Raw genomic sequence first — 6,000 nt, 5'->3', positions numbered from 1 at the left:
AGAACAGCGATGCACACATACAGGTATTAACAGCAAATAGAACTGAGAACAGTGAACCAAATAGAGGTTAAGACCTTACTCAGAAGAAATTACATTTCTGTGACCACAGAACTGCCTTCACAAGTAGATTGACCTCAATCTTAAAAGCCAGGCCAAGAACGCCAACCGAGGAGACAGAAACTTCCCCACGAGAGTTGGAGTTTCGAATTATGGAAACCACAGTTACTCTGTACCAGCTTGCAGTAGAGAAAATGTTTTTGTTTTGTGTTTAATGGGCCAACTTTTCCTAGAGACTCTCCTTTCTTTTCTCTTCCCGGTTCCCTTCCCTGGTGTGTGTGTGTCTGGCTTTGGTGGTTTGGAGGAAGGCGATTGGGCGGGGAGCAGGACTCGGTTCTCCAGCTGAGCCTGGGAGGAGTGGGAGGGACTCGGAGCAGCGGGTTTCTCACACATAATCTTCCTCCTGTGCCTGCGGCCGGACCCCAAGGCGAAGAGCAGGGGCGCACAGCCGGGGACCCAGCCTAGCGAGGACACCTGCAGCCGGCGCCTGGCCTCGCGTGACCGCGCCACGGTAGGTTTGCTCAGCTACTTGCTTTTCTAGCGTTTCGGTGCTGGTGAAGGCGGAGAGGCAAAGCACGGAGAGGTGCCAAGAGGTCCTGTGGGGTAGGGAAGAGGCTCGGGAGAATTCTTCGGGTCGTGGCAGGGAGAAACAAAGAAGAGAAGGTACTGTTTTCAGCAAGGTGGGGAACAGGCTCTGGGGGTGCTCCCGCCGCGCCCAGAGAGGGGCAGGTTGACAGAACGCGCCGGGTGTGCGCGCCGTGGCCTTGGGTGCCCTGGGTGAAACCGCGTGGGGCCGACAGGTGCGGCTCCAGCGTCACCTTTCGGTCCACCGCCAGCGCCGCCGCCCTCCGTCTGCGACCCAGTGCGCGTGGTTGCGCTGTGTAGGGGGGTTGTGCTTGCCGGCTCCAGGAGGTCGCGAACCTCGGTCCCCAGGTCTGGAAGCCCCTGAGTAAGTGATAGCGGTGCCCGCGCCGGCCGGGACTCCCCCGGGCATGCGGCCCTCTGCGGAGTCCTGGCTGAATCCTTTCCCACGCCCTCCTGAAGCTTGCTCAGCCCTGGGAAGCGGGATCACGGTTCCCACGCTAGGGGCGAAGCGAGGAAGGGGCTCCCCGGCGGGATCGCGGTCCCCCGGAGCAGCTCTGGCTGTGTGCTGTGGGCGGTCAGTGGGGCGTGCAAGGCGTGGGGAGACTGTCTCCCACTCCGGCCGCCAGCCCTGAGCAGCTGTGTGGCCTCCCTCACCCGGCAGCAACGCAGGGATGCCTGGACCTGCAAGCCTCCAGCTTGTGGCCTTATCTGGCTCCCTCCCCCTAACTGGTCCCCAGAACGGCAGGCTGCTCAAAGCCCCAAAGAACACAAACTGGAAACTTCCAGCCCCTGTTGGGCTCGCAGCAAAGTGTGCCTGCAGGCTGGGTGTGAGCGCCTGACTGCTCCTTACCAGCCTTTCTCTCCTTACTGCCTATGATAAGCTGGAAGGCAATGGGCAGGCGTCGCAACAGTCTCCTGGGCCTATCTGAGCGGGCAGCCTGTCCTGGGTCCTCAAGAGTTGCCTCTAAGTGACTTTTGTGGGAGAGGCTGCCTCGCAGTGTGGTCACGTGGTTCCAGGGTATTCCTGAGCCTTGTTTTGCTTTCTGGGATTCACCCAGTTGTTGCTTCGTTTTGCATTTGATGAACAGTTTACAGCGTCTGAGGCAAAGCAAAGGCATGTCCAGCTCACTCACAGAAATGGTTGGATGCATCTTGGTTTCCAGCATATGGAAACCTTTCTGTATTGAAAGGAATGTAGATTAACTTCACTTACATTTTCGCAGTGGTGTCTTAGGATCATCCCTCTAACAACGGATCATGTCTGCATTCAGGCTGGCACCGGGTTGACTTGGAGCAGTGCTCGCCTTGCTGTTGCACGCACTTGGAGACACTTAAGCAGTTTCGTGTCTTGGTTCATGATGTAGGCACAGTCTGCTGTTTTTCCTAAACTGGTGATTTTTTTTTTTTTCTCTTCAGGAAGGATCGTATCAGGTACTTTATTATCAAGAGCGGTGGTCACCAAGGGTGGCAAAGGATGACATCATGAAACTGTCTAGAGTTCTGACGCACTCTAGGATGTTGCTTTTGTTCGATTATTAAATGATTTGGTCTGTGGATCTATTTGAGGGGTTTTGTAATGTCAGAAGTAAAACCAAATATTTGAGCTGTTACATTTTTAGGGAGATAGAATGAACTCTTCAGCAGTACATAGAAATTTTGGACACAACTGGAAAGTGGGGACCAGAGTTAAAACTTGTAAGCAGAACATTTTTCTAGTCCAGATCCTAGCCTCTGTACATAAAGAGTTCGGGAACACAGACTAGCAAAAGACTCCAAGAATAGTGTTGCAATAATTAAACATCTCAAATGCTGGTGCGGAGCTGGAGGGAGAAGAATCTACACACTGCCTGGGAACTGTAAACTTGGGAAGCTACTGTGGAAATCAGGACGGAGGCTCCTTAAAGTATCTAAAAATAGAAGCACGGCATGATCGAGCTATACTCCTTTATGTATATGCAAGGAAGATTTTGTGTCAGCACAGCACAGAGATATTTACTAGACACAATCGCAGTCTAGTGCTGGGCAACAAGTGAGCTGATAAAAACAACCTGCGAAATGTGCGTGAGGCTGTATCTCTGTACAGAGGAATTAAGTATGGCAATTGCTGGGAAATGGATGGGACTGGATATCACTCACAGAGAAATAAGAAAGAGCAAAAGCATTTTCCTTCATATGCAGAATGTAGAGTTATACATATATAAATATAATACACAGATATATATGTGTGTATAACTATACATCTACGGAATAAGAGAGGGGAAGAAGTGAGCTTAGGAGAGGAGGGATTGGGGACAAAGAAAGAAAACTGACTATATAAAATGTGAAAGCAGGAGGAAAAACTCTTTTGAGGGAAGAGAAGACCCACAAGTTGAGGAGGGCAGGGGGCAAATGAGACTGATGGCGGCTGTAATAACGCATATATATGAAAATGCCCTGCTTTGTACACTAAATAAAATACACCAATAAAAAGAAAATTCATATGATATGGTCTCATAAGTACACTGTTCAATGTATCACTTAGCAAGCTTGGTGAGACTATCATTTACTATTTACTATTTATTTAATACTTAATAGTGATACTATTTACTATTAAGTAAAATTCTGTTAAGTTAACTTAATAGAAGTAGGCGATGCATAGATGGGTACGTACACTGTAAGATCTTTCCAGTTTATGACAGAAAATAAAAGACCTTATTGGAAGCCAGCTGAAATGAAAAGTAGTTTAGCTTGGTGTGGTGTCTCATAGCGAATGGCATGCCTCGGAAAGACCCCATTTTACATGGTCAGGCACAATAAGTGCCTGCCATCGTCTGCCCCTTGAGAATGAGGAAGGAAACATGAGGTTATGATTTATACCCAGCAATAGGAAAGAATCCACACTACTTAATGCTAGTGTCTCGTAACTGTGGCTTATTAGATAATCTTGTTTCAAGACATTCTGAGAAGTTGTTTTACTGTGTAGACTTATTCACTACAAGCTTAAGTAATGACACTAAAATTATGCTGTTATGAGTAATAGATCCGTAGAATACTTAGAGGATTAAAATTTCAATAATTTGTCATAGATATTTTCAGACTTGAAAAATCCTCCTTTATTGAACAATTGAAACCTTGGAACATTGGGTTGTGTCAGAAACCATGAAAGAAACATGAGTTCTCTTATTTGCATTTGCTAGCACTAGTGAGGGAGTGGACGGAGAAGGGAGACTACGGAAACAGTTCACCGGTTACTCTGAGACAGCATCGTATGTTCCCGCAAGTCTCTGATGAACCCTTAAGAAGTAAATACAAAAGTAGCTTTAAGTTTGAGGTGTTTTTTTTTTTTTTTTTTTTTTTTTTTGTGAGAGGAAATGGAAAGATGAGTATTATTTGGGCAAAACAAGTCAAAATCTGTTCTTGATGGGGAATAAATTGTAGTAAGTGACATTTTAGAATTACTTTCCGTGTCAGATAGAGAGGGAAATGTTTTGCTTTCCTTTCCTTAGGGAAGATGCTCAACGTGTGTGGAACTATTTTATGTCACTTGATAAGAGCTATTTACCCAGGAGGTTTTGCTTGGGCATCCTGCTTATTACATCTGCATATTTGTAGAAGGAATTGTTCCTCGTTCTAACACATCCCCAATGACAGTGACTGTCATTTCCAGGCCATCTTGGTCTAGCCCCCGTTGAATGTCTGGGCAGCAGTTTCTTTAGCTGTCACTATCTTTCCCTAGTACAAGAGCTTTCAACAATCTTGAGTTCTCTTGTTGAACCGGTTTCTATGGATCAGTTGACTTAAAAGAGGCTGGGATACCTTCTTGTCCACTCAGTATCATACCCGAGTACTCATTTTTTTTTTTACAATTTCTAATTTCACTCATCTATTTTGTGGCTGTGTGCGTGTGCATGTGTAAGCATGCTCATACCACAGCATGCATGTGGAGGTCAGAGGGCAAGGATAACTTTCAGCTACCTGGACATCTCCTACCCTGTGAGTCCAGGGAACAAACTCAGGACCTTAATTGTGTCAAGAACCTTTTCCTACTTAGCCATCTCCTGAGTTCTTTTATTCTTTCATCTTTCTTCAGAATAGTTTTGAAATGCTTTACCTAATTGATATGTATCTTCTCCTCTCCTGTGAGTCTAGGCATGCAGGCTTTCACTTATTCTATCCCAGAGCTCTTACAGGAAACATGTACAATTGTTTTCAGAGATAAAAGGAGCTTGGGGCTAGGTACTCCTTGATCGCACGATGAGAGAATAATGCTTATTAAAACTGAAGAGGCTCTGGGGCATGGTTTCCTCACCACAGAAATGTGACTGTTGGTGTCTGTGGTTATGGTTTCCTTGCCTGGCATGCTTTCCATCTGGTATTAATCTTTTATTAAAACAAACCTTTCTTTTTATAAAATGGAAGCCATTTCAGACTCAGAAACCAACTACTCCTACACAAGAAGGATTAGCCAGAAGACAGCAGGAGGTGATGGCTGAAAGGAAGCAAGGTAAACGCCCACATTAACCCTGTGGCCACCCTAGCTTTGTATCCCATTCTGTCCTTCCACGTGACACTGAAGGTGGCTGTTTCAATGACTGCATCTCTGCCCAGTTTCAGCTCTCTACTCTTGGACTTGTAAAAGCTTGTGGGTGTCGAATGGGCTGCACGTTGCTGGCACTGAGCTAAGGTGTTTGTTTTGTGTCTGATGCCACAAGTTATATTATTCAGGAGCACCATGCAGAGCACAGCACTTATTTGGGGAGCACCCAATGGATTGTGTGTGATGAGCGTGGCCACACGGGTGTCCTTCTGTGCTTCTATACAGGCTCTCCGGCATGTTCAGAACCACCTGATCTGGCATTTTGGTTACCAATAGCACTTTCAGCCTCATGCTTCTTACCCATCCACTCTGTCAGCCTTTCCTCTTCCTTAGAATCTACACTAACAGAAGCCTCACACACTGCATCCTGCTCTTCCTCTGTGGTCGGGGCTTCCTTCAGTATCTACTAATGTGGTTGGTCTCTATTTGGCTTTGAGATTAACCTCCTCTACTCTCTTAAAGGACCATCAGTTCATAGTTCTCAACACTTTAAGCCTCAACTAAAATATCTTGGAGGCCCATAGTCTTTTTTGAGCAAATCCTCCTGTCCTTCCAAAAAGTTTACTAATCCTACTTGATATCTTTCTCTCCCCCCTTCCCCTCTCTTTTGGTAACAGTTTCCTGTTCTTACCAAACCACATTAGGTCTAATTTCCACTGTGCTCAGCTCCCTCATCTCTTCCTAAAAACTCAACAGACTCTGTTAGCTTCCTTGGAATGTCTGTTTTAAAGCCTTCCTTGCTGTGGATTCAGCCAGAAGAGTAATCCAGCTGCCTTCTTGCT

The 6,000-nt window shown here is 46.3% G+C and overlaps 1 protein-coding gene across 2 annotated transcripts in view; it reads left to right on the top strand.

Moving 5' to 3' along the window:
- Positions 1–424: 424 nt before the first annotated feature.
- The window catches only part of Gucy1a1 (guanylate cyclase 1 soluble subunit alpha 1), a 54,901-nt gene continuing 49,325 nt past the window's right edge, over positions 425–6,000 (top strand). Inside the window, exon 1 of one of the 2 annotated variants that reach the window (XM_055596680.1) lies at positions 425–568. The gene's annotated coding sequence lies outside the window, so the exon portion shown is untranslated. Of the gene's footprint in view, positions 569–678; positions 721–6,000 lie in introns of those variants that run through there. The other variant, XM_055596681.1, reaches the window with a different exon arrangement.

The sequence above is a fragment of the Psammomys obesus genome, unplaced genomic scaffold (genome assembly GCF_907164565.1).
Source record: "Psammomys obesus unplaced genomic scaffold, mPsaObe1.curated_primary_1811, whole genome shotgun sequence".
Classification (NCBI taxonomy): domain Eukaryota; kingdom Metazoa; phylum Chordata; class Mammalia; order Rodentia; family Muridae; genus Psammomys; species Psammomys obesus.
This window is presented reverse-complemented; position numbering and strand designations above follow the sequence as displayed.